Here is a 9636-nt window from a genome sequence, read left to right as displayed (position 1 = left end):
ATGATGGAAAACCTCACCTTCATTCTCGAGTTTATATAGAAGGGGGTCCATCACTAAAACTGAGCAGCAAAGGTGACATGGGGTCGCCTTGCTTGACACCTGAGCAAATGTATATGGGGTCTGTCCTTTCTCTTCCCATGGAAATGCACATCTTAACATCCCGATACATTTCCCTCACCAACTCTATCATGTGTGGATCCACCCCTCTCTGGACCAGACCCTCAAATGCTGATGACAGACGGTGTCAAATGCCTTAGCAATGTCCACGAACACAACCCCCAGATGTTTATGCTCTCACTTAGCTGTTCCACCACAAGCCATAACAACTTGAGGTTTTCAGCACAACTTGATGCGCAACTAAAACCCCGTTGCCGGGGGTTGATGGGACATGCTTTGGACAGCCTCGCAGTAGCAATCCTGGAAAACAGCCTAATCACCACTGAACCAATAGTGATAGGCCTCCAGTTATTGATATCACCAAGCTTCTCTGCATCCAAAGACTTGTGTATCAAGACTGTCTTGCAGTCCCGCAGCGCATCTGGAACAGTACCAGTGATAAGCCAGAGGTTGAACATCTCAGTCAACTGGGAAAACTTTGGGCCTTTTGCAATAATCTGACCCAAAGTGATCCCATCTGGCCCGGGAGCAGAGGTTTTGCACATCTCTCTCATGTTCTTATCAATCTCTTTTCCAGTAATTAAGGCCTCAAATGTGGCGTTATCCGCCTCCTTATATGGAGGGAAAAACTTGTCCACCAATTGTACCAGAAGAGCCTCTTCCTCTTTAGTCCATACCCATTTGTGGGCCCCTCAGGCCGATGACTCTTTGGGATGAGAAGCAACAATCCGCTCCACATTTCGCACAAGAGGATGTCTTATTCTCTTGTGCAGACCCAGGCCAGTCTTAGTAGCGAACCCACGTTGGCACACGTCACAGACCCATTCCCCAGTGGGAGCCATACATACCACCCCCTTGCAGCGCAGGATGTGATTGGAGATACTGTGGTATTTTATATTTTGTTTACCACATTTTGAACACCTGAAAATGATCTTTCTCTGCCCGTGCGCCCTTTTGAGATGGTCAATCAGCCCCAACATCCTAGTAAACCAGGTCTCACAACAAGGACAAGATGGTTGTTTGTCAGGCATGGACACGACAGGTGTTCTTGGCGTTGCACCACCACCTTCAGACCCGTGAGGAGCCTTGGGTGTTTTGGGCTCTTCACTAGCTCCCATCGCGCTCTCAGCCTCAGGTGTTTTGGGCTCTTCGGTACCTCCCACCGCACTCTCAGCCTCATCCTGGGCCATCCCCATAGGGGAGATCTCATAGGGCTCAGGGAGTTGCCCCAAACCCTACCAAACATCCACATGATGTACACCATCTTCTTTAACAATTCTGGAGTTAAAAAACTCCAAACTTACAAGATCGAATCCCTCTTCCCTGGGCACACAGGGCATAGATGGTAATTTGACATCAATGACCCTTAGATCTAATGGGTCAGTCTGAGTGGTAGTCAAGATATAACGCAAAGCCATTTTGTCAGTCTGGTAAGCAATAAAGTGACAAGTCCAAGTGAGAGTAGAAGCATATAGTAGCTGACCCTCTCTCAAACTACCAACTGTGTCAACAACAGCCCATGGACAAGGCTCTGTGCAACAGTGAACTAACTGTGCCAACCTTTTTGTTTCAGCAATTCGTGAAACTATCATTGGGTGGTGAGTCCAACGACAGGGAGGGCTGATATGCGCCCTCTCTCACACTGGGGCAGAAGTCGACTCAGTTACCACGAGGGTATCCGGCAGGACCACGAGGAGGTGTGACTTCCGCGACTATGCCCAGTTAGTAAATATAGTTACTCCTGCTGTTTACCTGTGCTTCATTGAATTTCTTCACTTTGACATTCAGAGCATTGGGCAGAAATTACATTGCGTCAACACCCGCCTCAGGCCTTCACAATGCTTTGTTTTAATTAAGCAGTCGGATTCCCCTGGTCCGCACCAGTTCTAAGCCGGCTGCTAGGCACTGACTGAGGCGGGGCGCTGGCCCGGAGACCCTCCCCCGGGGACCCTCCCCCGCACGAACCGCTCAGCCTACGCTGGCTGCGGCTGCGCGTGCACTGGCCGCACACCGCGGGAACCCCACCGGCGGGAACCGCTGGGAGAGCGGTGCGCAACAATGATGGCCGCCGCTGGGGCGCCGGCTGTGGCAAGGCGGAGGGTGGGCGGAGGGGGGGAGCAGGCGGCGCCCGCCACAGCCGGGGCGATCCACAGGAAGGGCCCGGCATGTGTCCAGAGTCGCCACTGCGCGCGTGCACACCCCGGTGCCCGGGCAGGCCACGCGGAGCGCACTCACCCGCGAGCAGCACCTCGTCCAGCTGCGGCACGCGCCCAGCCCCGCTTCGCGACCCAGCCCGACCGACCCAGCCCTTAGAGCCAATCCTTATCCCCAAGTTATGGATCCAGCTTGCCAACTTCCCTTACCTACATTGTTCCAACATGCCAGAGGCTGTTCACCTTGGAGACCTGCTGCGGATATGGGTACGGCCCGGCGCAAGACTTACACCCTCTCCCCCGGATTTTCACGGGCCAGCGAGAGCTCACCGGATGCTTCTGGAACCGCAATGCTTTCCAAGGTGAGGGCCCCTCGCTCGGGATGAATCCATTCCAAGGCACCCAGCCCTTCACAAAGAAAAGAAAACTCTCCCTGAGGCTCCCACCAGCTTCTCTGGGATCGGTTGCATCACCGCACTGGGTGCCTCACGGCGACCGTCTCCGCCACTCCGGATTCAGGGATCTGAACCCGACTCCCTTTCGATCGGTGAGGGCAACGGAGGCCATCACCTGCCCTTTCGGAACGGCGCTCGCCTATCGCTTAGGACCGACTGACCCATGTTCAACTGCTTTTCACATGGAACCCTGCTCCACTTCGGCCTTCAAAGCTCTCGTTTGAATATTTGCTACTACCACCAAGATCTGCACCTGCAGCAGCTCCACCTGGGCCCACGCCCCTGGCTTCGAGGCGCACCGCAGTGGCTCTCCTACTCGTTGCAGCCTAGCCCCTGCGGGCATCGTACTGCCGGCGACGGCCGAGTATGGGCCCGACGCTCCAGTGCCATCCATTTTCAGGGCCAGTTGATTCAGCAGGTGAGTTGTTACACACTCCTTAGCGGATTCCGACTTCCATGGCCACCGTCCTGCTGTCTAGATCAACCAACACCATTTTTGGGCTCTGATGACTGTCAGCATCGGGCGCCTTAACCCGGCGTTCGGTTCATCCCGCAGCGCCAGTTCTGCTTACCAAAAGTGGCCCACTGAGCACTCGCATTCCATGGTGTGGCTCCACGCCAGTGAGCCGGCCCCCTTACCCATTGAAAGTTTGAGAATAGGTTGAGATCGTTTTGGCCCCAAGACCTCTAATCATTCACTTTACTGGGTAAACTGCCCATTGCCGAGTGCCAGCTATCCTGAGGGAAACTTCGGAGGGAACCAGCTACTAGATGGCTTGATTAGTCTTTCGCCCCTAGACCCGGGTCGGACGACCGATTTGCATGTCAGGACTGCTACAGACCTCAACCAGAGTTTCCTCTGGCTTTGCCCTGCCCAGGCATAGTTCACCATCTTTCGGGTCCTAGCACGGACGCTCACGCTCCACCTCCCCGGCCCCACGAGGGGGCGGCAGGCAAGATGGGCCGGTGGTACACCCGGGGCTGCCAGGCGCGACACGCACCCGGGATCTCACCTCAGCCGGCGCGCGCCGGCCCTCACCTTCATTGCGCCGCGGGCTTTCGACAACGGCCCCTGACTCGCGCACGTGCTAGACTCCTTGGTCCGTGTTTCAAGACGGGTTGGCTGGGTAGCCGACATTGCTGCGGACTCCGGGCGCCCCAGCGCGGCCCGTGAGCCTGGCCCAGCGGCGCTGCGCGGTCAGGGCACACTGAGGACAGTCTGCCCCGGTTGACAGTGGTGCCAGGGACTGGCAGGCCCAGCCCCCACACCCCTGCGCGAAACGCCGCGCTGTGATGATGCCGCCCCCCCCCACCCTTGTGAGAGGCAGGGAAACGATGCCCCCCACCACAGCACCGCCGATGTGGGGGGAGGAGGGCGCGGCAGCAGTCCTTTCCCTCGGCCCCGGGATTTGGCGAGACCTGATGCCCGAGGGCTGTAACACCTGCTGCTGCTCGTGCGGCACTGGAACACCTGCCCGTCGGAGGCCTTCCCAGCCAACCTGGAGCCGGACGTGGCGCACCATTGCAGAGGAAATGTGCCCGGCCAGGGCCAGCTGCCAGCTGGGCAGCAGTGCCCGCACCAGCCTGCATCCTCCAGCCCGCCCCTGCAGACGGGGTTCGCCCAGGGGACAGAAGGGAGGCAGAGGTGAGGTTCCGCTGAACCCATGCCGACCGCAACTCGCCCGGTTGAATCCTCTGGGCGGACTGCATGGGCCCCACCCGTTTACCTCTTAACGGTCTCACGCCGTCTTGAACTCTCTCTTCAAAATTCTTTTCAACTTTCCCTTACGGTACTTGTTGGCTATTGGTCTCATGCCAGTATTTAGCCTTAGATGGAGTTTACCACCCGCTTTGGGCTGCACTCCGAAGCAACCCAACTCCGAGAAGCCCTGGGCCTGGCGTGACGGGGGCCGCTACTGGCCTCACACCATCCGCAGACTGCGGCCTCGATCACAAGGACTTGGGTCCCCCTAGAGCGCCGCCAGGGATTGGGGCTTCTGTACGCCACATGTCCCGCACCCCACTGCGGGGCAGGGATTCGGCGCTGGGCTTTTCCGCTTCATTCACCATTACTGAGGGAATCCTCGTTAGTTTATTTTCCTTGGCTGACTAATATGCTTAAATTCAGCGGGTTGCCACGTCTGATCTGAGGTCGCAAGGCCAAAGCTTGGCCACACCTCCTGGCCCATACAGCTCCTAAAGAAGCAGAATGCCAACAGGCCAACAGGCAGCCAGCTTCTCCCACCTACTACCCTCACCTTCCTCCCCCACTGGCGCCCACGCGCCAGGGGAAAACAAAGCCAGAGGGAGAGAAGCGGAGACAGAGTGCCCCATCCCGGAGATGAGAACCGAAAAGGGAGTGTGGCAGAGACAGCCCTGATGGGGGACCAGACGAGTGGCGGCACGTGATGGCCTTGGTGGAGAGAGAGAGAAAAGCCATGGTGCTATTTGCGCCCTGAGACCACAACAGAAGAGGAGGAGGGCAGGTGAAGGGAGGAGGGGGTCGGAACATCTGTCCCCAGCGCTCTCGCCTCATGTGCACGCGCAGTGGCACAGTACCCCTGCAGTACCCACCTGCAGACAGCCGCCCGCGCCGGGGGGAGGCTGGGGGCGAGGCCTGCGCCGCATCTCCCTCTTGCCCTCTCCCTTCTCTCGGCCCATGGCGGTGCTTTCAACACTGTCTCTTACTCTCCTCAGCTGCCACCACCACCGTACCGCGGTACGGGCCCTGCAAGGACAAACTCTGCCCCAGTGGCTCACTCCAGGAGTGGGGAACTACGGAGCAGTCCCTGAGTCTGCATATAGGGGGATGAAAGCTCTGCGCGGCAACAGTGCCGATGACGGCCATGACGATTATGACGCCTGCTGGGTCACAGGGAAAAAACTGAGGCTGCCGAGGGAAACGCATCCCTTGCCAAACCCCTGACCGCCTTCCCTCCGGGCACCAGTGAGCCACCACCACCACCGCCGCTGACCACAGTCAACTGGCCTGTGAGGCAACCCCAGCCGCACCACCGTGGTGGCCGCTGGATGGCGACTGATCGTCAAGGAACGCTCAGACGGGCGTAGCCCTGGGAGGAACATGGGGCCACAAGTGTGTTCAAATTGTGGATGACCAATGTGTCCTGCAATTCACATTAATTCTTGCAGATAGCTGCATTCTTCATTAACGTACGAGCCGAGTGATCCACCACTAAGGGTTGTCTGGCTTTGGCACCAATCCTGCACCCGTGGAGGGGCTGGGACCGCTCACATGGGGCGCCCCTTTCTCTTGTGCTGAGGATGTGCGGGCGTGTGCCTGGCTTTGACCGTCCTTACTTGATAGTCAGGAGTGCAGACATAGGAGATCCAGCCACACTGAACTGGAATTCTTCCTCAAACCTCCACACTATGGTGGCACTGAAGGAGATCTGAGCAGTCTGGGTCCCACCTGGTGCAATGATGCCATCCTCAGGTGCAAACTTGAAGCAGAAGCCCACGTTGGCAGTTGAAGGTCTATAGGTGAAGGGAGCATCAATATCTCCTAGGTTAATCAGTTTCACCTGCAGCAGCAAGAAAGCAAAATGGAAATACATGTGGAATCTTCCCTTCTTGTGAGTTATTGTCTAATGACGCAATTAATACCCAGAAATAGCAGACGATGCTTTGAATGGCAAAAAAATACAACAGGACAAGTTCTGCCTTGAAGTTTTCATGCAAAGCAGCGGCAACTCCACAGAACTGGAGTCCACAACCCTGGGGTTATCCCATGGACACAGAGCTGTGCACCTCTGATCAGCATCACCAAGTTCATTCAGACCTGGCCCTGAGAGCAACGTGGGCTGATTGCAGCTGCGTAGTCAATCACCCCAGAGCTGCTGCTGCCCCAGTGAGCACAGCTCCAACAGCACCATCTACTCATTCACCTTTTCCCATGTCATGAAAACAATACATTGATTATGAGGCATCAGCATCAAAATGTATAGACAGCATCATCTTTTGGTAAGAAAACTCAGCATGTCTTTGCCTCCCACAGCCAAGCTTTTGGAAGTGTCTGGCATGATGTAGTGCCTCATCTTCTACCTCTTTCAGCTGCTCTCTCTTTGGATTTTGTTGCAAACTTGACACTATTGGGGAGGAGACAAATAGGTAGAAAAATGCTTTGCTTTATTCCCAGGAACACTTTTCTCTTTCTAGAGCCAGAGATGCACCAAGGCTGAAGTGTGTTGAGGGACTGGTCAGCAAGGGAAAGAACTCCCAAGCCCTTTGCAAGGGCCAGCACTGAGCCAGGAGGCTGGATGGCTTTCCTGTGACCTGCAGCAATAAGCAGGAGACACTTGACTGGAAGCTGTCTGCAGTTGACTGAAGCTCAAAGGCAGCCAGTTTGTTCCAGCTGCTTCTGAACAGCCCAGTCCAAAGGTGCCTTGTGTCTGGCACTGCCACAAAAGCCTCTGAACATCCCTTTTTGACCCAGGCTTCGTTTCATATGCCAAGGGGTTGTTTTGCAGCAAGCCTCCCAGCTGATTCCCAAAGAAGGAACTGGGGCTTCATGAACAACAGACACACCTTTCAGACCCTCCCAGATTTCACCAGTAGATCAAATATTCCCTGCTCACAACTGCCCAGGTCGGCAGCAATTCCACACTTCCACCAGGCTTGCTCTGCCTCAGGAGCCATCAGGATCCACCCCAAGCCTTCTGCTCACGTCATAGATGTGGGGGGTGTCGATAGAAATGTTCCCAAGGTTCAGAGTAGGAGAGCTGAATTCTACCAAGGGTCCTTGGCCTTCCCGTGAGAGGTGCAGGGGCAGCCTGCTCTCACAGCCTGGGGAGAGATGTCTATTGCACTACAATCATTCCCTCTGTTATACTGGATTTTCCAGGCTGCCTCAGTGCTAGACCCTGACTCTGAGCTGGATGCAACCAGCTCCTGATGCTGCAGGAGAGGATATGGACCCTCCTCTTCCCTCAGCCTTGGGGCTGACTTCTAATTTCTAACCCATTCCTTGGGCTGCTTTCCAATTTCAGCCACCAGTCTGCTGAGTTTAAAACATCTCTGCTGCCTTGTAGTGACAGGCCAAGGAGTTACAGGTATAAATTGAAAGAAAGGAAATTTAGCTTAGATATTAGGAAGAAATTTTTTACTCTGAGGGTGGTGAGACACTGGAGCAGGTTCCCCAGGGCTGTTGTGGAGGTTCCAGCCCTGAAAGTGTTCCAAGCCAGGCTGGATGGGGCTTGGAGCTACCTGCTCTAGGGGGAGGTGTTCCTGCCCAGAGGCCTTTAAGTCCATTCCATCCTTAACATACTCTGGTTCTATGCTTTCCTTCCCATGCACTTAGAGGAGCTTTGAAATCATTCAGTGAAGGCACAGAGCTCCTACAGAGTTTGGCAATTGCCAAACTACCTGACCCAGGAACACAGGACTTCGTTGCCAAAGTCCCCAACTCCTGACACTCAGCACTGTGTTCTATTTCCACAGACAGAGCTGCAAGGGCTCAATTCCCACAAAGGGAGAGAGGCAAGTGCTGGCCAAGGCCGCTCCTTCTACCAACACCCTGGGCTCAGGGGGGCTCAAACACCTCTGCTCTGCTGCTGTCTGGGCACTGGGAGGTGATCCAGGCTCAGGGAACACATTTGTAACTCAGCTCCTGCTGCCTGATGATGGATCCATGTCAAATGGACCCATCATCCTGGAGGCCAGGGGCCTGCAGGGGCTGAGTGCTTGTTCACTAAAGCTGTTCTGCTCTGCAGCTCTCTGGCCTTTGGGGGAATGCTGGCAAAGCCATGGCATGAAAACCTCTCCCTGCACTGCCTGGGCTGTTCTGGGATCAGTCAGGCACACACAGCATTCTGAGCCCTGGCCTGGCACAGGAGACTCCCTGGGAGCTGCAGGGCCAGGGGGGATGTGCCAGCACTGCCCTGCTGACCAGGGACTCTTCCCAGCACTTCCATGGGAGCCCCGTGGGCTCAGGCTGGCACCATGGCTTCACTGAGGGGGAGAGAAGCAGGGCAAAGGAGCTGTACCTGAGATGCTGCAGTAAGCCACACTTCCATTCTCCAGTGCTTCCAGGGGTCTGAAGGTCACCTTGAATTTGGCCAAACAATTTGGCCCAATTTCTCCCTCCTACAGCAGAAAGAGACAGCAAAACATTGCTCTGCAAACTTCACATTTCTTGTTTTCAACCACACTTCTGTAAGCCTCTGTTTAGAGCATTAGTAATGATTGAACAACACAAGGAGCCCAAGGAAACACTCCAAACCCATCCCAACACAGCGCTGGAAGCTCTCAATGCTCAGCTGTTCAGCTCCCACTCTCCACAATATTCCTGCTGCTCTGACAAAGGCTCTTGGTCACATCATGCTGCTGTCAGCTACAGTGGGATGCAACTGCCACTGTGCACTGGTGGCTCTTCACAAGAAGAAGAGAACATGATCCCTGTCTTGGGTCGACTATATGATGCTTTTATTCCAAATCGTCTTGTTCTGTTTATGCTGAATAATAAGTGTTGCACCTTTAAGACTTGTTGCAGAGAGTGAAGGGGGGAGAGAAGAAGCAGCAGTTTGTTTTCAGACACTGCACTCACTCCTCCACATTCCTGCTCCTGGACTGCATTGTCTGCGGATGGACAGACAGCGGGACAGAGCTCTCCTTTGCTTTTAGTTAATTTAGCTTGCTGAGACAAAGAAGTTCCCTGGACTGTGGGGTTTTTTTCCCTTTTCTTTGGACCTGTTCAAAACTGCTCTGGACTGAACACCAGAAGAGCACCGACAGCTCCACCTGTGGCCACTGGGCTGGGCCTGGCCTGCGACATTTCCAGCACTAGAGGGACTGATCAGAGACTGAGTGAGCTGAGCTGCAACCCAGGGAGGGACTTTCTCAGTTTGTCATCTCTTTTGGAGCAGCAAGGGGTTTTATTGATTAATACTGTTTAG

At 55.1% G+C, this 9636-nt stretch overlaps 2 pseudogenes; both read right to left on the bottom strand.

Annotated features, from left to right (window-relative positions):
• LOC134426192 (28S ribosomal RNA) overlaps positions 1 to 4880 on the bottom strand; it is a 7431-nt pseudogene extending 2551 nt beyond the window's left edge.
• Positions 4881 to 5774: 894 nt separating this feature from the next.
• Positions 5775 to 5927, bottom strand: LOC134426062 (5.8S ribosomal RNA; annotated as a pseudogene).
• Between the last annotated feature and the right edge of the window lie 3709 nt (positions 5928 to 9636).

Source organism: Melospiza melodia, chromosome 17 (genome assembly GCF_035770615.1).
Source record: "Melospiza melodia melodia isolate bMelMel2 chromosome 17, bMelMel2.pri, whole genome shotgun sequence".
NCBI classification, from domain to species: Eukaryota; Metazoa; Chordata; class Aves; order Passeriformes; family Passerellidae; genus Melospiza; species Melospiza melodia.
Note: the sequence above shows the minus strand (reverse complement) of the source record. Positions and strands in the feature narration are given on the sequence as shown.